Consider the following 25,075-nt stretch of genomic DNA (forward strand, 5'->3'; position numbering starts at 1 on the left):
GACGTGTACGGACATTGTATCCACCTTGGGACGTGATGAAGATGCAAATATCCCAGCTGATATAAACAAAGAAAGTATACACCCATGAGTGATATAGTGTCTAAATGTGAAAAAAACAAGAAATGCTTATTCTATGGTGATATATTTCACACGGGTGTCATATATTTTCGACCTTACGTCTGCAGTGCTTCGGGGACAGTTTTCAGCCGAGTATCGTTTTGTTAACGTTTGCAATGTTTTGAGCAAATCCAATTTTCAACTGTATACTTTAATACTGTAATACTTTATATTGGGACAGAAGTTTGACATATTTATCTAATACCTGCAGCTATTCTATAAAAAAATCGAATTTCGGTGAAATATTTGGTAGAAGTGTGACATTATAACCGAGTGTCCCTGAGAATCAGCTGGGCTGTCAACAGATTCGATTGAGCGTAAAAAGGCGAAATAGATTTACCCAATCATTGTAATATGTCCATTAATAGGTCTCCAGTTCTTCCCAAAATTCTGGGTTTTTGTAATCATCAAACAGGTGAAAGAGTAGTGAATGAGTATGGTTTTACGCCGCTTTTAGCAATATTCCAGCAATATCACAGCAATATCAATATCAAACATTGTACCCATGTCAGGATCGAACCCGGGTTTTCGGCATGACGAGAGAACGCTTTAACCACTAGGCTACCCGATCGCCTCTCAAACAGGTGAACAGATCGATCAAGATAGTAGAAAATGGTACACATTGTAAAAATGCAGTTCTACTTGCTTTTGTTTCCAGCGAGTACGATGATCACGAAATATTTTCACACGTGATTGAATTAGCTTGACTAAAAGCAGAACCAAACTTTCTATAATCACCAGATAGCTGTGTTTGTCAAAAGAAGGGTTTATTTTACGAATCAGACTATATCTCCAGCATGTGTTAATTAAGATTGCACTCAGCAATATTCCAGCTATATCACGGCGGTCTGTAAATAATCAAGCCTGGACCAGACAATCCATCCACACAATTGGGATACGACGACATGCATCAACCAAGTCAGCGAGCCTGACCACCCGATCCCGTTAGTCGCCTCTTACCACAAGCACAGTCGCCTTTTACGGCAAACATGGGTTGCTGAAGTCTCTTTCTACCCCGGATCTTCACGGGTATATACTTATGAAAGGTAATCGCAAACGCCCAACGGCTGCTGCTTTTAGCAGCTATTTCTTATGATTATAGAAAGGGTTTTGCGAAAAGGTGAGCGTTATCTGCCTCCCTCCGTTACAAACGCATGCAAAGGCAAGTAAAGTGTTGAATCATTACGCAATAGTAACATTAAGTAGAAATGCTATCATTCGAAGGTACAAATGAAACATATAGAGATATGTCATATTTCATAGGAGATATCTCCTTTTCCCCCTTCACGATATGAAAGAAACACGATAGTTTACGAGACGAGAGGAATATCCTTTTATCATATACTTTTTGTGTAGCTGTTCCCTGTGAAACCTCTAAACGTAAATTGTAAACCTATAGAAAATGTGTTCTGTGTTGTGACTGGCTAATTTTGGTCACATGACCAAATGTTAAAGGGTGAAAATATTATTTGCATTCCCTGAAGCAAGCGACCGAATCACTGTGTAGGAATACATAATTACTCAGCATTTTTAGCATACTAATTAACAATGGACGCCATGGCTCAGCTGACTCAGGAAATTAATTTCTCGCTGCCTTCAGCAGAAGAAATATTTGCAGAAATGGACGAATCTGTTTTGCAACAACTCTTATCGGATGATTGTGAGTAAAATTCTTTTTTCTTTTCACTTTTTAAAGCCTATTTGGATTTTTTTTACAGAACCATGATTGACACCTGTCAAAAATCAACATCTTGCTGTGCTGGCATTTTCCTAAACAATTTTGATTATAATGCTTCGTTTCCACCCCTATAAATGATAAAAATTCTTTTCAACGCTAACGCTTTCGGGTCTCGAGATGAATTTCCAAGATGCAAATACTCGATAAAATCCCGGAAATAGACACACACATAGTATTTATCTTTTAATTCTACCTACCTAAACACACAGGGACGGTTCACAACCCCTTGTGTTTGCGACTAAAAAAATAGTTTAATCTTTGAAAAATATAAACAAAAGTAACAAAAATAGTTATGGTCACGTAAATTCTGTAACATATATATAGATAAGATTATATACAAAATCAACTTTAACAAAAAATATCCTTGGTCACCGCTGTTGGAAGCGAAAGAATACATGCTGGTCAGGTGAGCAAAATTGCGCTTTGCGAAACGAACAGTCTCTATTGACGAGTTTAATGAGAAAAGTACAGTGTATAACAAAACGTTTTCAAGAGAATAACAAACGGGATGAAGTGGTATTAACTCCATAAATAACCATCTGACATTATTTTGCCTTGTCAATGAGGAACTAACGTGAACAGGAAGTCAACAGTTTGTGTACTGGCCAGACACTTACGCTAAAGGGAAACAGGAGGGGAGGGGAGGTAACTCTTGTATGACAACAGGTCCGTCAAAGTGTTATGTTCATTGCAGTGAAAATATCACTTTTCTCAACTTTGGAAAACTCAGTCTTTCACACTTAAGTATATAATAAATATTTTTATTTTAGTTTCAGTTCTCCTAGCCGTAGCCTCAGATATCGAGTCCCGGCGTATGATAAGTATTTTGAAATTTGTTTAACCTTAAAGTGGCGGACTCCATTATGCTGTAGTAATCAATTTAGAAATATATCTCATATTGTTTATGACATATGCATTGACATCAGTTTTTAGTTCTGATTTATGTGGATGTTTAGTAATCGGAACGACAAGCCTTCTTTTTTGCACACGTGATCCATATAAATTTTCTTTCACGTATTAATAGATACATATGTGATAAGAAACTTCGCTCGGCAAACCCTAAAACTATTTCAATTTCTTGCACATAAGAGGTTAACTTATCTATTCATTACAAAGCTTCAGGCATAATGTCATCATGGACCTTTGCCAATTCACTGTTGAGAAGGACTGAATAGAAGGTTATATATCAACAGTTCATAACAAACCATATTCGTGGTCTCGTGGATAGCGCGTCGGCACAGCTAAGTTTGTGGTTGGATATCCTGACCGGGTCTTACTAAAATACATTAAAAATAAAAACCCTATTATCCTCACATATGTAAGGATTGAAGGCATGTTAACGGTCTTGATAGCGATAAATGTACACGTTGACCACCATTTGGAACAAAATAGGAAGTAATAAAGTCAAACACTGGCGTCGTGAATTATTAAAACAAAATTGATTTCAGACTTGTAGTGAGTGCATATGGTTTTACGCGGCTGTTAGCAATATTCCAGCAATATCACGGCGGGGGACACCAGAAATGGGATTCACACATATTACCCACGTCAGAATCGAACCCGGGTGTTCGGCGTGACGAGCAAACGCTTTAACCACGAAGCTACCCGACCACCCCTTCAGACTTGTATGTTCAGGTCAATGAATATTTCAAACAATCTAATCATTACCGCTATGTACAACAATTAGCATTATCTCCACATCATAAGGGGGCGCGGGTGGCCCAGTCGTCTAAGGCGCCGCAATTCGTTGTGCAGAGTTGCGTCCCTTGGGCACGCCAGAAACCTATGATTGTAGTTTCGAATCCCGGTTCGCCCCGATTATATTTCTAGGTTTGTCAGCATCATACCTGTGCTCGTGGGTTTCACCGAAGTGGTAAAACGTCTAAGACGTGCATCACTTCGGGCTTTCCTCCCACATTAAGCTGACACACCGTGATGTGACTGGAATACTGTTAAAAGCGGCATTAAACCAATCACTTCCGTCAATTTTATTTTGACGTCAAAAACACGCACAATTTCATCGGGATTTTTTATCGGTAAATATAACTCACAGAAAATTCTCAGTGAATGTGTACTTCAACATAAATATCATATGTATATCACTGTTAGGACATGTACTTGCCAATGATATGAATTATTGGTCATTTAGATTTCAAACAAGGGCGCTTACTTGACTTTGCTTGCCATATTCGGGGGCGTCCATATTACGATTAATGTGGAAAAGTAGGAAACTTATAATACTAGCACTTTTATCGATGGCTGGGCAGTGCATAGATCTTTTGGATTTGGTGACTTTAGATACAGTTGGAAAGACAATCAACTCGACTTGCAGGTTATACTATTTGGTTACACTGTGTGAAGAAATAAAGACGTTGCAACACTTTTGATACAATGTATACGTTTTTGTAACTGCGACGTCAGCACAGTGCGGCACTGAGCGGTTTGCAGGCTGACTGACGTCCAGGCACCATGAGGGTAATACCCAACTCACTCACTCACTCCAGATCATGTAGCGTCACTTGTGAGAACATTAGTGAACTGGGGTTAAATTACATGCATTGAGTTTGTTTCAGAGATAAAAAAGAAGAAGAGCTTTTAAAGAAAACTAAGTGAATAAGATAAAGAAATAGCATCAGTCTTAACATGCTGTGTATCATGATTTTTTAACCTCAAGTCTGTATGAAAACATAAAATTACCAAGTTTATTGATGCCAAATAGTCAAATGTATTTATGCAGTAAAGTCAAAGAAAAAATTGAAGCACGTTTTTAATACTGTCAAAAGGCATCGTGTTAAATCAAACGGTACAAATGCTACCGTTGGGCAACATTGTGGTATAATGCTACCTTTGGGCGACATTACCATATATTACAAGCATACATAACCACAGTTATAAACAATCAATAAACAACCAAACCATTAGACCATTAGGCTACTGTCGCCCCAAGCTTGCTTTTTTCATACATTATATATACATGTTTGTGTGTTTGTGTATTTCAATGGTTGCTAATTCAATATATATATATATGTCGCCCAAAATTTGCTTTTCTAATCTACAATATATGTTGGATTCTGATTATTTGTTTGGGTTAATTTTATAGTTAAGCGGGCTTCATTTAAGTTGTAAAGGGAAGTAACTCATGTTTGTTGTTGGTATCACTATGTGCAAGAGACTGTGCTGTGAGCGGGGGGCCGTAGAGGTTATAAAACGGTAATTAATAATTATGCTATTAAATACAAAACTTCAGTAATCGAGAAGTAAGACATTGTAAAGCGACCGATTATTTACATATTTGTGTCTAAATATTAGTATATTCATGGACGTTTCTGGTCAAGCCGACAGCGCTGCGCCAGTATTTTGTGGCAACGGTACCCTTCAAATAGAACACGAATCTGTTAGAATATGAAACTAAGAATTAGAATAAATGATGAAGTTGAAGAATGGTTTGGCTATTTCTGATGCAAGATGGAAGGTACCAGATGAGTACGATACTGAAAATGAACATAGCAGCAGACAAAGTACTGGTTTTGGTAAACAAAACACTCGCCAACCGATGGATTTTAAAGTACTCATGGAAATGAAAAAAACACTATTTTGCTGGATTTAATAATCGACACGAAGCATAACGTAGATGTAAATACGAAATAACAAAACAACTGGAAAAGTACTAGTCTGGATTTGCTAGTTTTATCTAAGTGCTCAATACAAAATGTACTTTACAGGAGGTAATTTGCAGGCACTTTCAACATTCAAAAATAAAACTAAGTCCAAATTGACATGGCAGAAACAGGCTATAGGCAATATGCAAATTAGCCTGGAAAAAAGTTATCAAAACAACGATAAAAATAACAGCTATGTTTATGTACATAATAATAATGACATGTAAGTTGGAATATGTTACTTTTACGATCTGATATTTTGACGATGATTCACTATCCCACAATGCAAGTCACAAATCACTAACCACTGACAAATCACATGCACGTGGGTTTCAAGCGCCTGTTTTCACCTGTCGTCAAGGTGTCATAGGTCATGGACATTCACCTTGATCTACTAACACCTGGTTATGTTCAGTTTCACAATAGTCTGTTTTGTTCATATTTTTACACACTTTTAATGTAAAAAGACATAAAAACCTTTGATACGCTGAATTTGTGCCAAGGCCCAATTAGTACTAATTGAGGTGTTTGAATATTTATATATTTTGTATATTAACTGCATTTATTTAAAATCTGAGATCGAAAAAACAGGGTTTTTTCATTTCCGTGAGTACTTTAGTGACAAAAATCCTTTGGTTAGTGTTGCAGGTTTACCCGTGACAGGGAAAAGGAACATGAGGAAAATGAAATATTATACACCAGCAGAAACTCAACAGATGACACAAGATCACATGGGCGTGAGCATTACATCTAAAAGTGCAATTGCTACAGTAATTCGGCAGTTGAGGAAACCATTAGACTGAGAGATGAACCGCAACAACTACTTCCTACATTAAAGGAAAACTGAATATGGTGAAATACGCCATGACAAGTTTGTCCTCCTGCACCTTTCATGAAATAACTTATAGATGACATTCTATGACATGATCATATTTGACGTTTATGGAGGAGTGAGTATGATTCTTCGCCGCTTTTAGCAATATTCCAGCAATATCGCGTTGGGGGACACCAGAAATGGGCTTCACACATTGTGTCTATGTGAGGAATCGAACCCGGGTCTTCAGCGTGACGAGCAAACGTTTTAACCACTGGGCTACCCCACCGACCCTATGGAGAAATTAAATACTTATAGAATAACACACGAGGTGAAATTAATGTTGCTTTAACGAGGAACTTAAAACATTATTTGCACGAGTGACATATTTTCCGTAATCACTCGTACCGAGTGGGTTATTCTATTTATTACCCATAATCATATTAAAGACGTGTTTCAAGGGGACAAAACCTCTCGCTCGCCGATAAAGAATCAGCTATTTTGTGTCAACACTGTCCACTTACTCCAATTTTCCAGCTATATGACGGCGGTCTGTAAATAATCGAGTCTGGATCAGACAGTCCAGTGATTAACATCATGAGCATCGATCCACGCAACTGGGATGCGATAACATGCATCAACCACTAGATTTCGTTAGTCGCCTCTTACTGCAAGCATAGTCTCCTTTTATTGCAAGTATTGGTTGCTGAAGACCTATTCTACCCCGGATGCTCACGGGTGTTATGAAGTGGTGCGTCACAACTTGAGATGAAACATTAGAGAGCAACTAATTATATGAAGTGGTGCATCACAACTGGAGCTGAAATATGTCAACAAGTCATTATATGAAGTGGCGCGTCACAACCGGAGCTGAAATATGTCAACAAGTCATTATATGAAGTGGCGTGTCACAACTGGAGCTGAAATATGACAACAAGTCATTATATGAAGTGGAGCGTCACAACCGGAGCTGAAATATGTCAACACGTAATTATATGAAGTGGCGTGTCACAACTGGAGCTGAAATATGTCAACAAGTCATTATATGAAGTGGCGTGTCACAACTGGAGCTGAAATATGACAACAAGTCATTATATGAAGTGGCGTGTCACAACTGGAGCTGAAATATGACAAGTCATTATATGAAGTGGCGTGTCACAACTGGAGCTGCAATATGACAAGTCATTATATGAAGTGGCGCGTCACAACTGGAGCTGAAACATGTCAACAAGTCATTATATGAAGTGGCGTGTCACAACTGGAGCTGAAACATGTCAACAAGTCATTATATGAAGTGGCGTGTCACAACTGGAGCTGAAACATAAGAGACAACTCATTTTCCAAGGAGTGACACTTCTCAAACTGATCTGAAACATTGAAAGACCAACTCATTAAAATAGGATTTTGCACGTCTGAACTGGATCAAAACATTAAAAGATTAAATCATCGCTACTGGAGGTGGTACATTTCAATAGACTATAGAGTCTTGATTTTGTTTTCACAATGATCCTTTGGTAATGATACGCAAATCGTTATAAACCTGTACAAAAGTTACTCGCCGGAACCATGTACACACCATAACAGAGGTCCATAACTGACATGAAGCTGAGAGCTTTTTGATATCTATCAGTATGTGTGCTCTAGAGATCAGACATCCAGACGACCTCAGCTGACACTACAACTGCCTTTCTACGTAACTGGGGTATCATTGGGTGTGGACAGCACCCGCAACTCATTCTTACACTTCACCATGGATGCGGAAGGTTATACTTTCCCCACTACTCGGAACATTCGGACCAGCAAAATACACCCCTATATCTACTGACCACATTCTTCACAGGGAAAGTCCAGCATAGCATGGCTTTCTCAGAATGGAGCCCACATGACCACGGACAGTTGTAGTGTGTAACCCATGTCCAGGCACCTTGGTCGTCTGGGTATAATGTACAATTATAGAAGGACATGCTTACATTCAGTAAAATTCACTGTGACTAAAGAAACTATTTGGAGTTAAAGTAGCGCCGAGTTTAAACCATAATATTGAAATAAATATTCTGTCTGGAAAAATGATCTGCTATGTGATGCGTCTCAACTGGATATCAATCATTAAAAAAATCAGCTCATACTAGTAGGAAGTGGCGCGTCACAACTGGAGCTGAAAAAGTAGAGACCAACTAATAATATGAAATGGTTCGTCACAACTGCAGCTACATTACTAGAGACCAAATCATTTTTTTCATATATAAAGGTACGTCCCAACTGGAGCTGAAACATTGGAGACCAACTCATTATATGAAGTGGTGCGTCACAACTGGACCTGAAACATCAGAGACCAACTCTTTATATGAAGTGGTGCTCACAACTGGACCTGAAACATCAGAGACCAACTCTTTATATGAAGTGGTGCTCACAACTGGAGCTGAAACATCAAAGACCAACTCTTTATATGAAGTGGTGCTCAAAACTGGACCTGAAACATTGGAGACAAACTCATTATATGAAGTGGTGCGTCCCAACTGTAGCTGAAACATTGGAGACCAACTAATATGAAGTGGTGCGTCACAACTGGACCTGAAACATTGGAGACCAACTAATATGAAGTGGTGCTCACAACTGGACCTGAAACATTGGAGACCAACTAATATGAAGTGGTGCGTCACAACTGGAGCTGAAACATTGGAGACCAACTAATATGAAGTGGTGCTCACAACTGGAGCTGAAACATTAGAGACCAACTCATTATATCAAGTGGTGCGTCCCAACTGGAGCTGAAACATTGGAGACCAACTTATTATATGAAGTGGTGCGTCACAACTCGAGCTGAAACATTGGAGACCAAGTAATATGAAGTGGTTCGTCACAACTGGAGCTGAAACATTGGAGACCAACTCATTATATGAAGTGGTGCTCACAACTGGAGCTGAAACATTAGAGACCAACTAATATTTTCATATGTAAAGGTGCGTCACAACTGGAGCTGAAACATTGGAGACCAACTAATATGAAGTGGTGCGTCACAACTGCAGCTAAAACATTGGAGACCAAGTAATATGAAGTGGTGCTCACAACTGGAGCTGAAACATTAGAGACCAACTCATTGTTTGTTTGTTTGTTGTATAACGCCACAGTTAGCAATATTCCAGCTATATGACCGTGGTCTGTACATAATCGAGTCTGGACCAGACAATCCAGTGATTGATATCATGAGCATCGATCCACACAATTGGGATCGATGACATGCTTCAACCATGTCAGCGAGCCTGACCACCCGATCCCGTTAGTCGCCTCTTACGACAAACATAGTAACTTTTATGGCAAGCAGGGGTTGCTGAAGACCTATTCTACCCTGGATGTTCACGGGTCCTAAAATGATTACAGCAATACCTTTTTTTGCATTTGGGTTATGGATACGATGTGCTGTAAGGTTCGATTTTTGTCCTATTAGTGAAACTCTGATAATGGCGCTATGATTGGTTTGCTGAAATAGTTTTTTCCGCGAGTCATCGTACATACTGTGATTGTACAAGATAATTGATAATCAATTATGTATGTATATACATCATCAAATACACATTATAAATCTCCTCAGAAAATGGAATATATTATCATAGGACGACTGCTCGTATTTCCAACATTCTGCCATGGATATGTTATATCCAATTAATATTAAATTTACAAATTATTGATGTAGACTGTACTCTCGATTAACGTATGATAATCTATTGCAAGTCTTCAACTCTTATTGATATGTTATCTGAATAGTCAGCAGTGAGTATTCGCTTTATTTTTTTTTCGTTCAAAGACGTTACAATCTTCAATTTTACTTGCGTAGGCTAAAGACGGTCGGTGATTTGCCGCCGCTGTCATTTTGTCGTCTGGACAGGTGCACGTGATTTGACCTCGCGTGTTGTGAGGTGGATGACGTCACGTCTAATGTTGTGGTCGTAGTACACGTGATTTCAGTTTCCAAACAATAATATATTCTCTTTGACAGAACTAGAAAGTAGACTAATACATCACGAATGGGAAGATTACCACGGCGACGGACGAGTGAATGAGACCGTTTATCACTAGACTAACAATGTTAGAATATTTGGGGCCGTTTTCTATTTTTGGTATGTTGACGAATGTGCTTTTATAGCTGTTTAAAGGTTTGATATTCCAAGAAAATAATGTGCATTTTGTTGAGTAAGGGAATGGAATCTTTTACAGTGAGAAAGCTGTCAAAATAGACCCACTATTAAACAACCTTTTTAATTTCTTAGCCGCATATATTAGAATCCTGCATGGTTCAATTTATAACATAAACAGTTAATATAACATAAGATCTACACGCAATATATAGGTAAATTCATAATCGATTTCTGAATGCCAAAATTATTTCAGCGTAGACTAACAGTGATTTCGTTTTAATGTTTTAAATAGTTTTCATTTTGTTTTTTCACTGTGTGGTATATACATTATCTAATACCTCGATCAGTGACATAATAATAGTAATAATTACTTTGTTTGGAATTCTTAGTAAGAGAGAGAATTTGTAAAAGAAAAATCTTGTCTAAGAGCAAAATGAATGCGTTCTTGGGGCTCTTTTTTTTCACAATTTTAAATTGTATATGTTCCCTCCCAGCTGAAGTTTAGCTAGGCTAAAAGAAAACAGGAAAGACATAATAACTGAAAAACATTAATATTAAAAATTGTGTTAGTTATATTTTCGAAGTTCAATACCAAGAATATATGACAAATAATTCTATTACTTTCAGTCACCAACGATCATTATCTATTTCAAACTTGCCCTTTTGTAGAATGGGATGAAATGGAAAACTGTACTAGAAATAAACTATCACGAATGTCTTTGAATGTGCATGTACATACCTAGGTGTGAAATACACTTCTAAAGTCGTATTTATAAAACAATATGAAAGAAAAAGTTGCATATCAAGGACTGACCACCAAGTTTATTTTGAGCAAAGGTCTTAGTGAGGCAGCCAAGTTCGAAATACATGCTGAGACGAGGATGGTGCCGATGGCAAGCCGTTTTCACATTTATTACGGAATTACTGATATCTTGCCAGGCACCGTGAGACTCTACAGCGTTGTGAGACCGAGCGGGTCGCGCATAGCTGCACCAAAATTTCATTATGCGCTGAATGCAGTGGGCTATTGTCAAATTGAGCAGAAGTGCTGTGAGTAAACAAGGAACTACGCGCTAGGGGAATTTGGTGTTGATTGCTACCCGAACACGAGCCGCGAACTGTGACAAAACAGCTAACGCGCGCTGTTCCTAATTATTTGAAGTAGGATGCGTACCGGTTGATTGAACTGGTGGTTAGCTTGATACAGGTAAGTCTGGATTAATATTTACTGTTGCATCTACACCTGCTCATATCGACAACATACCCATACTGAGTTGTTTTCTTGTTGAAGCTAATGCTGCATTTCCCCCCGTTGCCGTTGCCGTTGCCGTTGTGGTTTTCTTGGCTGCAGGCTGCTGTCTAACTAACTTGTGAGCTAACGATGCTTTCCTTTTTGGTGGCATTGTTAGATCTAGTACTGATCTACGACTAACTGCTACTGTCTACAAGGCCTAAATATTATGAAAGTATAGACAGATTTATTCGGTAATGTGGGCCATATGACCTATATAACAATGTGAGTACAATATAAATTTAGTCACGTTTTTCTAAATTTAAATATATTATACAGGTATACAGAAGTCAGTTTTATTACATTGACATTTTTGCAGTTAAGAATATTTTTTGAAGTGACAGGTAACCGTCATACATATCCTGTAGTTGGGTAATATAATGTCTCCGTAAAGTCTGGTAATAATCACAAGTGAAAAAGACATGATCTTCATTTTCAATACAACCCTTGTTACAATATCTACATACACTATTTTCATTATCTGAGGGGTTTTTACGTAGAAACTGAACATTAAAATTATGTAAGCTAATCCTAAATTTACAAAAGGTTCTTCTGAGAGATTTATCCTACAAAGAATCAATATATTTTTCTACATTCAGCAAAGATTTAACATTTGAATAATATAATAAATATATGGAAGCAGACAATTTTGCAAACCAATTTTGAGAAGCAACATCTTTTAGTCTTTCCTGAAATTGATACAAAAAAAATATTTACATCACCAACATTTTGGTAGTCCCAGACATATGAAAAACCATTAACGTATAAACAATTTTTAAGATCTTTCACCCAACTGTGCTTACCTTTCTCATCTAGCTTTTTAAGGAAGTAATAACATTGTACAGGATATCTATTTGATCCCATGTGCAATAATTTTAGCCAATATTTTATATTTCTGTTCTGACTCTGGACAAACATATAGTGGCGGCCAGTTTCCCCTAAGATAGCTGTGTTTGAGGCATATTTAGCTACACCAAGAAAATATTTAAAATATGAAGTTTGAACTTTCTCTATACATGCAATATACCTTAGCCCCCAAATATCTGCACCATATAAAAGTATAGGACTTATTTTACAATCAAATATTTTACAAACTGTGGAGAATGATAAGAATGAATTTTTTTTAAATACTTTATAAACAGGGTTGCATGCCTTAACAGCCTTATGAAAGCATAATCGCGTACCGTAGCAGTTATAAGATGACGAAGTGAGTGTCTTTGAAATGACGTAATAATACACAACAAGGCCACATGTTATATATCCTTGTGTTTGTTTCGTATCATAAAGGGTGTTAAATTATTACAGAGTCACACAGTTTATAAATATATTATGATTGTAACTCAAGTTTAAGATCAGATACATTTACATGAATGAGTATAGTTTTACGCCGCTTTTAGCAATATTCCAGCAATGTAACGGAGGGGGGCACCAGAAATGGGCTTCACACATTGTACCCATGTCGGGAATCGAACCCGGGTCTTCGGCGTGACGAGCGAACGCTCTGCTATGCAAAGGTATTTGTCAAACCCAATAAATGTTATAATCAATAAGTGTAGTGTTACCACATAATAATTTTTATCCACCGCCCAACAAAGTTGGCGGGGGATATAGAAACGGGCTCCGTCTGTACATCCGTACGTCCGTCCGTCACGTTTCGTTTCCGGAGCATAACTCAGAAACCGTTCAATATTTTTTCATGAAAATTTGCAGGTCTGTCCAGCACATGCTGAACTGGTGCTTTTTGCTATTTAGAAATTTTAGAATCTTTTTTTATTTTTTACGTTTCCATGACAACAAGATGGACTTTGTATCTGTGAGGGTAGGGTTCGTTTCCGGAGCATAATTCATAAACCGTTCAATATTTTTTCATGAAATTTTGCAGGTTTGTCAGGTACAAGCTGAACTGGTGCCTTTTGCTATTTTGAAATTTAAGAAATTTTTATTTTTTACGTTTCCATGGCAACAAGATGGACTTAGGTTCCAAACTCTTCTTTTTTTTGACAATTTCCATGACAAGTTCCACCTCGGTTGAAAAAGGTTAGGTTTTTTTTAGATTTAATTATGTCATAAATTCTACAACCGGGGCGGGGGATATAGCGACGTTAGTGGCAAACTCTTTGTTAGAATTGAAATAATGTGCAAAGAAGATACTTCACTATTTTCCCTCCTAATGATCCTCTCGCGAGAGAGCAGATCTCACTGTAAACACATTGCGTACAAAGTCAAGGGCGAAAGTAATTAAGGTACGCTATTCTAAATGACAACAAGCGTATAGTCGACGAAGTCATCTATATCCCCCGCCATTTTAACATGTTATGGTCCCAAACCAGGTAACTGACCCAACCTTTCTCTTAAGCCATGTCAAGATAGCTGCAATGGAAATTCTAAAATAAACATTTATAAAACTCCTTAATATCAAATGGCACCAGTTCAGTATGTGTCTGGTAAACATGCAAAGTTTTTTAAGAAATTATTTAACGGTTTTTGAGTTACGCTCCGGAAACGAACAGCACCCTTATAGAACCTAAGTCCAACTTGTTGCCATGTAAAAGTAAAAAATAAAAATTTGTAAAACTCCTAAATAGCAAAAGGCACCAGGTCAACATGAATCTGATAGACATGCAAAGTTTCGTAGAGAAATATTTAACGGTTTCTGAGTTATGCTCCGGAAACGATTTCGGGACGCACACACGCACACACGCACGCACACACGGACGGAACCCATTTCTATACCCCTCGCCAACTTCGTTAGGGCGGGGGATAATGACGAAACCTATGATCGAACATTAGGCGTTTAGCATTTAGGATGCGTGTTCAAGTCTGATGTTATGTGATGTATGCTGGGTCAGTTTCACAATACTGCTTCTTTTTGTGTTTATGTCAAAAGTCAATATTATAGAAAAATCACTAACATTATACCTGGAAACACTCAGAACAGAAAATGTACAGGAAACAGCGCACCCACGAGCGAGTTACAATGACAATGTAAGTTTCTTTTGTTATTTACATATCCAATATATTTCACGAATAAACAAAGGACTCAAATACAATATCAAGCTATTTGTTTTTAGATTATGTACTTTTTTAAAAACCTATCTAGATCCATAACTCTTATCAAAACTTGAAAGTGACACTTTCGTTCACAAAGGGAGATGATTTAGGAATTGTCAAGTTATGTTGTCTCATGGAACACGCCAGTTAACGTAAACATACATATAATGTAGTCCTTTTCTGTTCTTTTAAATTAAGTAGAGCTAAAAAACTGATGTGTCTGATTTGATTTAAATCTGTCTGAGGAGCTAAACATCGACAAGATCAATTTGTAAAATTTATTCCAGACTTCGATGACGCTTGGCTTGTCTGCCAACATTGTCAGTTAATAGTATATGTCCGGTGACCCTATCCTTTAGAATGATATTATGTTTGAATGGTCTCAAGTATCTATATTTTGTGAATACAAAACGGGTAAATGTACACCTTAATTTTAAAAAGACCAACCTCAATTATTTTAAAATCGGTCCTTTGAATGTAAAATTCAGAGATTATTGTGGTGAAAATGTCTATTTTAATATTGATCTGTAAATTTCATTCAATAAACATTTTCTGCAAAAAAATATTGGAAAGTGAATTTCTGACAATGTTCAAAATGTGTTACTTCTTTACGACATTTTAAACCCAAATGAGCATGGGAACCCATTTTTTACTTGATTTTTCAAATCGTCATTCTCGAAAATACAATACGAAGATATGTGCTAAACTTCCGCTCTCATAACATCAATAAATTGCTATATTTAATGGAAAACTATGTCGTTAATAACCTGTTTTTAAAGAATGCAATTATTCAATAGACAATATTTAATCACTTGTCAAGTATTTGTCTTTCAGGAATATAGATAACCTAGGTGTTGTTTTGAAAACGAAACCAAACACAATTACTTTTGCTAGAAAAACATTAAATATACTCTTTATACAAATATACTATACGCATATTTGATCACATGTATTTCCTTGTTAAATCAATAAAATTATCTGCCCCTGCGTTGCGTTATCAATAAGGTCACGGTCATTACTGTAGAGCCTGCCGACACCTTCCGTTTAAATCCTTCCCAAATTATCGAAAAGGAATGTTGTTTCACACTTCTTCAGCATGGACGCGGATAGAAACATATTGTAAGCTATCGACTCTATAGTTATGTTGATCGCTTTCGCGATTAAGAACATTTCTAACGTGATATCTTCGATGCGTTCTTCGGGTTTTATCGAAGTGTCAATTTGAATCACACATTTTAACAAAATGAAATGTCAATCTTTGAACGTAAAGCAGATTATTTGTTTGAACAATTGAATTGAGCAAAAAATCTAGCTCATTATTATAGAAGAAATGCGTTTTAGCTGGAGCTAAAAAAGATACACTCATCGTAATAAAAACAACGGAGCGCCTCAACTGATACTGACACATTAAAAGACCAATTCATTTCAATAACCATAAAATTGAAAACGATAATGTCTGTATCTGCATCGTCTAACAGATCAAGATGGATCTCAACTTGAGCTAGAACATTAAAGTATAACTCATTTTAATAGGAAGTGGCTCGTCTGAAATGGAACTAACTCGTTATTGTAGGAAATGGGATATCACAACTGAAGCTAAAACATACGAGACGAACTGATCATGATAGGGTTTCACCATCTAAGCTGGAGCCAAAAGATTAAAAGACGCACTCATAATTATTCATTCATTCATTCACATTATTTCATAGTATAATGGGCCGTAGCAAGTACTATCATCGATAGTGACAGCAACATTCCGTCATCAACATCGGGCACAACGTCCGACTCGCCAAAAAGCTTTCTCTCCATCTAAAGCCTCCGAACCTACCACAATCCAACAAAGTCCGGCCCCAATTCTTCTTCAAATAGATAAAAGCGACAATACCCTTACCACGTTCAAAAGAAATATCTGCTAAAAGCAGAGTCGATTGTAAGCTTCCGACTATGTCATAAGCATGTGTTTATGAATCACTGGAAAATAGTGATGTTCGCGAAAAGGTGAGCGTATCCTGTACCACCGGTGGCACCCGTCAAAAACACATGTAAAGGCAAGTTAATTGTTCACCTGCAACAACACGGGAACATAACCCATGCAGCCACCATAACCGTCGCAATTGCTGGCGCCAGTCGAGCCCGGACGTTCATTCAGTTTGGACCACACTCTACGAAAGTTCATTCTTCAATGACAACGTGAAAGTCCATTCTTAAGTAATTCCTAAAAGTAGCCCTGGGGGCAAGAACTGGAACCTCCCTCAACACATTAGTTACATTATCTGACCTATTATCTACCCCGCCAACTCTAAAACTAATAAAATAGCATCTAATTTCAAAATTTATATTCCAAATTGTAAATCTAATGGACATAAATTACTTCACAATAAAAAATATTACTAAATGGCAATTATTTTCTTACTCGACCCATTTAAACAAAAAAAAGTTGAAGACTTCACAGATCCATTGCAGATCTAAACTCTGCAACTAAACACCACTGTGATCAATGTACAAACTGCAAAACAACCGAGGACCTTGACAACTGATCGTTATATCACGATCAGTAACAAACTTCTGTTCGAGCTCTACACACCAAAATATAAAAACAATCTAGCTGTACTCTTCGGGCCATTTAATGCATCAACAGTATTCTCGGCAATTTCAAATTTCATTATAATACACAGCAAATATTTTAGATTAATCTTTGACAAAACAAAATTCCAAACAAACCAATTGCCATATATATTGAATCTAAATTCGTTTTTTTAATCTTTGTATGCATGTAGATGTCGGTCAATGTGTGCAAGGGTTTAGCAAAATCTCACCTTGTGAAGATTTGTTGATAAAAATTCCGAAGGAAAAAGTGACACCTAACCTCACCCCTCCCTATTTAGACACTTGCACTAAGTTTGCGGTTGCTTACAGCGGACCAAACAACTACCCTCTCGTAGTAAGTCTGCTGAATCGACGGAGCTAAACTCGTTTTCATTGCAATTAAGTTTTATTAATATTAAACCAACAGTTTGCAGGTTTTACAAAGAAAACAACATGTATTGATGTTACTACACCTTTAATAGCGGAGCTGGACAAGATAGGGCTGCAATGAATGGTTAAAACGGTCATTTCGCAGCAAATACTCTGTATGTGTTCATATGTTGTTGGCCAATGTGTGGAGGCATTGGACAAAATTCTCCTTGTGAAAATTTATTGAAAAAAATAATTCGGTGTGTGTATAGTGTGTATGCGCGGGTTCAAATCCCGACATGGGTACAATGTGTGAAGCCCATTTCTGGTGTACCCCGCCGTGATATTGCTGGACTATTGCTAAAAGCGGCGTAAAAATCATACTCATTCATTCATTCATTCATTCATTCTTTCATTCATTATCTAAAAAACCCTAATATATTAACACTGCATAATTGTGTTGAGGAAGCCGTTATGACGGCAACGAAACTGTTTTCTCTTGTTTACATCACCGGTGTTGTATGGAGAAACCATGGTAAAACGTTCGCTCCTGTGACGAAAATACCGGTCTTGTACCCCAACTGGGTAAAATGTGTAAAATCCACCCTTGGTCTTCCCGTCGTAATGCGGTTTAGATATGATTATAATTGTGTAATTGGTTAAGTTGAAAACACCAACGACATAGGTGTAAAAACATAAACAGAATTTAGAATCAATATGTTTTATATACATGCTGTATTCTTACATAAAATAATATGCTTCATTCATTGACGACATGGGACAATCTCCCCTATCCCCCTCCACACGCACGCACGCACGCACACGCACGCACACACACACACACACACACACACACACACACACTAAGAGATAGAGAAACACGTTTACCGGCCTGGTGCCCTGGTGCTGTTTTGTATCGAAAAAACATCACATCATCTGCGAATCGTTACAGCCACAGCGATTATTCATTTACATAATTATATGTTCACCAACAGATTGTTTAATTACATATTGCTGCACTTACCTTGTCGTTTTGTTCAACGTCCTTTCCAGAGTGAAAACATACGGCAGGGCAGGAAATCAAGCTGAAAAATGTTTCTTCGTGAAAAGTCTTCATAATGCACATGACACACCAAAGTTTTAAACGCAGCGTTCAAAGTAACGCGTGAATAATATAAACATGAGAAATAGCGGTCTAAGCCCATTGTTATCTCGATTTTAAATGAATTCTAAACAGCTTATTGAAATTAATTTAACGCGCACCGGTGCATTTGATAAAGTAAGCGTCGTCTGCTTCGCTCAAGAGCGTCTGGATCACGCGCAGCAACGGAAGTGTTTCCCGATTGGCTAAACTCATCACGTGACTATTCTGGTGAACACCTGCTTGAAATATACAACACTTCAAACCTGATTTGACATTTGTTTATATAGATAATCTTAACCGACAAAGCCACTGGCGGTGGGGTCTGTCTAGCGAGGATAAAGCGTTGACTCGTCACACCAATTCACCAATTGGTTACACAATATAGAGGCGATTTTGACGCCTCTCTCCGAAATATGGCTTGCATTTGGTTCCAAATTTCGTAATTTTGAAATAATAATGGTATTTTTTAGCGGTATTCATCATAATACAATGGAGATGTAATACAGTGGATGGTCGACCACGTGTGACGAGAGAACGCTTAAACCAGAAGACCTCCCCCATTTCAATCATAATGATGAATATGAAAAAAGAATTATCACATGAGCACAAACGTACTTAGCTGACGGTCAAAGGAGAGTATACCGAGTTTGATTTTTTTATGTTATGGAAAATTATTGAAAGAACTGTTGTTAAATTTGAGGCCAAAGGGACGCTACTTTGCACAGCCAAAGCCCTCTCATTAAATAGAAGAAAATATATATGATGTGAATGATATACATTACATGGGCGGATACAGCTTTTTCAAGAGCGGGGGTGCACAATTAAGATCTATTTATTGTCTTTGGTGGTAATTTATACAGAAATAAATATTTTTTTCGAAATATAAAGGGGGGGGGGGGGGGGGGGGGGGGGGGGTGTACCCCATTGAACCCCGCTCTGTTGTCCGTCTTACAAGATATATTTTTCAAGAAACATAAAGAATTTGCAGTTATATTTGAAAATGAGGGTTTACCCCCCTTGAACCCTCCTTTTTTGTAAGAATATACTGATCTGCAGACAGCGTTCGGTAAAAAAATGGTGGCCTACAAATCCTCTCGTTTCGACCATAGACAACGAACTGCACGACAATAATGGTGACTACTTATGAGTGAGTGAGTATGGTTTTACGCCGCTTTTAGCAGTATTCCAGCAATATCACGGTGGGGAACACCAGAAATGGGCTTCACACAATCAGTGTACCAATGTCGAGAATCGAACCCAGGACTTCGGCGTGACGAGCGAACGCTTTAACCACTAGGCTACCCGATCGCCCCGTGTCAACTTATGACGTGTTTGAAGTATTGTTTTGTTAAACTCAACTGGATTATGCTATTGATCGCGCAGATGGCTGCCTATATTCACACGCGAAATTGAAATTCTAAAAACAAGTTTTAAACGGCAAGTAATAAAATACTAAACTCGCCCCCATGTAGTACTAATATAATGCAACTCGTGAATAGTTCTCGCTTTCGCTCGTCAGATACCAGAACTATTCACTCGTTTCATAAAATTGGTATTACACGGGAGTTCGCTTAGTATTCTATATTTATTACTTGCCCGTGAAGAGATCACCCGTTTAATAAACATACAGCTTTATTACACATTGTGTAATACCAAAACGCGTGCTTATGTTCTCTCGGAACACGTTTCACGAACAAATATTGAAAGCTCTCAACATCCCTTGGCGTATTCAACGACATTGTGTGTGGAGATGATAGATCACTGGGAGGAGCTTATGTACACTCGATGACCCCAGCAACCTTGTTGCTAGGCTGACGTCACATGGCATTGTTTCGCCGATGGATCTTGCAACAAAATTCAAGATATTACGTCATCGGGTATTGTGACGTCATTGTAAACTTTGAGCTGCAAGGCCCCGTTCCACAAGGCGATCGTACTCTAGCGCAACGACAGTCGTTAGTCTAAGTTAAATTATGTGAGTTGTGATAGCCTTAGCACTACAATAATTTGTGGGACGAACGCCTGAAATCTAAAGGTGGACCATTGTATGATATTAAATTCATACGTTTCAACTTTTGACGTGTTTGAAGTATTATTCTGTTAAACTCAATTGGATTATGTCATGCATGGATCGTGTAGGTGTCAGCCTATTTACACTCAACAGTATAATTCTAAAAACATTATAAATGACAAGTAATAAATAAAATACTAAACTCGCTCTCGTGTAAAACCAATTTTATGAAACTCGTGAATAGTTGTGGTATCTGACTCGCTTTCGCTCGTCAGATACCAGAACTATTCACTCGTTTCATAAAATTGGTATTACACGGGAGCTCGTTTAGTATTCTATATGTATATCTCGCTGCAATGAAATTGCATCACAATGCTTTGCAGATCATTGTGATGTCATTGTTACCATGACGTCATAATCAAATGACATCACTAATGGCCCTGCTACTGAAGCTGTTACGAGGCATTACGGGAAATATGTCACGAGTGAAATAAATGTTTTTAGTTCCGAGCTTTAGCGAGAAACTTACAACATTAATTTCACGAGTGACATATTTTCCTTATCACTCGTACCGAATGGGTTATTCAATCTATTACCCATAATCATATTAAAGACGTTTCAAAGAAAAAACACCTGTCGCCGATCAAGAATCAGCTATTTTTTTTATCAAAAACACACTGTCCACTCACTCCAATCGCATAACCCACTTAACGTGTTGTTACGCGTGAAAAAAACACATTATTGCAGTTATATCTGTCGCATTTACACAGCGCGCACTATCTAGCATTGTTAAAGAAGACAAGTTTCCAAAAAGGTTCATCAGTATTTTTTAATCAAGGCGTGTTTTGACAAGATCTCGTCACTGACAGAAAAAATGTCAATTCCTTTTACAACAACATAGATGGAATGTTCAGAAATCTTGTTATAGATAAGTAACGAAAAGTGAGTAAACTTTGAAAAGTACGATTGCTGTCACAGTGTCGGAATGAATGACCCGACTTGACCCAGATATGAGACAGCCGGAACTGGAAATGACAACAGAACCGGCGTTACAGTTTAATTCGGACAACAACTTCGATGCACATCGTGTGTGATTTGAGACAAGTGTGACTGTTTTGAAACGTGTGCCTGCTGGATTGTAGGTTTAAGGGCACAATACACTTAAGTCTACAATATTCATGAGTGGGCGTGGCTTATGTATGCACGTGACACTATCTCCCGCAATCCTAGTTGACGCCTAACGAACGCATCGCTGTCTCGGCTGTCATTGCGTGGTACGATGTTTCCCTCTCAATCTGAACATCAGGTATATAACATGTAGTTTATGTGTCTTTGACGTTTGTGCTGTACTGTATTTGAGAGCCTCTACTTCGGACAGATCGAAAGTTACGCTAATGACAGAGTCAACCCAACTCGCCTCTCTGCGAAACATTCAGTGATTCACAGTAGCCCTACTCGAACCATTGACATGTCTTTGCTATTACTACGGAAACCTTTTAGGGCCATTTGTTTGTTTTTTTGTTTTTTTTCGATACTATCTTGAAATTTCAAGATACTAATTTGAAATTTCAAGAAACTAAGTTGAAATTTCAAGATACTATCTTGAAATTTCAAGAAACTAAGTTGAATTTCCATATAGTATCTTGAAATTTCAAGATACTAAGTTGCAATTTCTAGATACAGAAGTTGAAATTTCAAGATAATTAGTTGAAATTTCAAGATATTAGGTTGAAATTTCAAGATAGTACCAACTTCTGTATCTTGAAATTTCAACTTAGTATCTTGAAATTTCAAGATAGTATCAAAAATAAATTTAAAAACCAAATGGCCCTAAAAGGCTTCCGTATATTACTCTCACACCCAACACCGTAAAGACCTCTTGTCACCAAGATCCATACTTATACAATACATCTTTCTCTACTTGTTTTATGCAAGAGCAAAGCAATCCCTTTTTTTTTATTTCAGAAACGCTGATAAGATTCCAGGGAGTAGTTTAACATGTTGTCCCAGAAAAAGAGTTATCATGCTTGTAACATAAATATGTAAAATATAATCCAAATGGCGCCTTGAACAATGTTTATTAATCGGGCCCAGGGCTCAGGCAATTAGGATCTTGCCAAACCATTCTAGACTTAAGTTAGCTTCCTTTCTCCATTTATTCTTATGTTTTCTGAGAGACAGAGGTTTCAGGAATGTGCAATCCTCTAACAAGACATAAACTGCAACGATCAGGATCTGACATTTTCATCAGAAATAAAAACAGATTTGTTGGTGTTAGCAGAGACCATGGTCTCTGGTGTTAGTCATTGCAGAAGTCTTTACTGGAACTTTCTAAGTCTCAAGTAACTTGAAATGCTTAGACATAAATTTGGTCCCAGTCAAGATTACTATTTTTTGTAAAGGTGCAATTTCTCCATCTAAGTTGTGATTATGACACTCTCTCTCCCATTTCAACAAACATTGGTGGCTTCCTCAGCATGTCAAAGGGAACCCTTAAAGCTACAGAAGGTCTTAAGTCTACAATGATGGGGTGGCCCCTTCCTGGGGTACCCCAGTAGGTTTAGGGGCTGCTATAGGAACCCTTAAAGCTACAGAAGGGCTTAAGTCTACAATGATGGAGTGCCCCCTTCCTGGAGTACCCCAGTAGGTTTAGGGGCTGCTATAGGAACCCTTAAAGCTACAGAAGGTCTTAAGTCTACAATGATGGAGTGGCCCCTTCCTGGAGTACCCCACAGGTTTAGGGGCTGCTATAGGAACCCTTAAAGCTACAGAAGGTCTTAAGTCTACAATGATGGGGTGGCCCCTTCCTGGGGGTACCAAGCAGGTTGAGGGGCTGCTATAGGAAGCCTTAAAGCTACAGAAAGTCTTAAGTCTACAATGATGGAATGGCCCCTTCCTGGGGGTACGCCAGTAGGTTTAGGGGCTGCTATAGGAACCCTTAAAGCTACAGAAGGTCTTAAGTCTACAATGATGGGGTGGCCCCTTCCTGGACCCTCCAGGTAGTCATGGGCTGGTGCATAGGCCCCTCCTGACCCCTTTGACCATGCACAACCCCATCTAGACTGAAAACTTTCATTCACTCTCTCTCTCCCATTTCAGCAAAAATTGGTGGCTTCCTTGGTGCGTCAAAGCGGACAGTCAGGGTGCACCTCAGAGGTTCTGCCAGCTTGCCAGGTGAGCTTCAAACAGCCCCAGGCGCCCTACGGAACTGGTCAAAAATAAAATCCAGCCTCTTTTTCTCTCTGTCTTTGTTAAATGGCCTTGTGTAGACTTACGAACTTCAGTAGGTTTAAGGGCTTCTATAGGAACCCTTAAAACTACAGAAGGTCTTAAGTCTATAATGATGGGGTGGCCCCTTCCTGGACCCTCAAGGTAGTCATGGGCTGGTGCTTAGGCCCCTCCTGATCCTTTTGACCATGCACAACCCCATCTAGACTGAACATTTTCATTCACTCTCTCTCCCATTTCAACAAAAATTGGTGGCTTCCTTGGTGCGTCAAAGCGGACAGTCAGGGTGCACCTCAGAGGTTCTGCCAGCTTGCGAGCTGAGCTTCAAACAGACCAAGGTACCCTAGGGGATTGGTCAAATATGAAATCCACCTTCTTTTTCTCTCTGTCTTTTGTTTAAAGGACTTGTGTAGACTTAAGACTTTCAGCAGGTTTAAGGGCTGCTATAGGAACCATTAAACCTGCTGAAAGTCTTAAGTCTACAAATCGATGGAGTGGGCCCTTCCTGGACCCTCCAGGTAGTCATGGGCTGGTGTATAGGCCCATCCTGATCCTTTTGACCATGCACAACCCCATCTAGACAGAAAAATTTCATTCACTCTCTCTCCCATTTCAGCAAAAATGGGCGGCTTCTTCTGTGCATCAAGCTGACAGTCAGTGTTCTCAGAGGTTCTGCCAGCTTGCCAGGTGAGCTTCAAACAGAACCAGGCACCCTAGGGGACTGGTAAAAAATCAAATCCACCTTCTTTTTCTCTCTGTCTTTGTTTAAAGGACTTGTGTAGACTTAAGACCTTCAGCAGGTTTAAGGGCTCTATCAGAACCCTTTCAGCAAAAATGGGAGGCTTCCTTGGCGCGTCAAGATGAACAGACAGTGTACATGTCTGTGTTGAGTTCTCCATGTGATGTGATTAAATCGAAGGAAATATAAAATCTA

At 38.3% G+C, this 25,075-nt stretch overlaps 1 pseudogene; it reads left to right on the forward strand.

The window, feature by feature from the left end:
- Window positions 1–1,674: 1,674 nt before the first annotated feature.
- LOC139472747 (uncharacterized) lies at window positions 1,675–24,858 on the forward strand (annotated as a pseudogene).
- The last annotated feature ends 217 nt before the right edge of the window (window positions 24,859–25,075 follow it).

This window comes from Haliotis cracherodii, unplaced genomic scaffold (genome assembly GCF_022045235.1).
Source record: "Haliotis cracherodii isolate W230 unplaced genomic scaffold, xgHalCrac1.p SCAF_25, whole genome shotgun sequence".
In the NCBI taxonomy this organism is placed as follows: Eukaryota; Metazoa; Mollusca; class Gastropoda; order Lepetellida; family Haliotidae; genus Haliotis; species Haliotis cracherodii.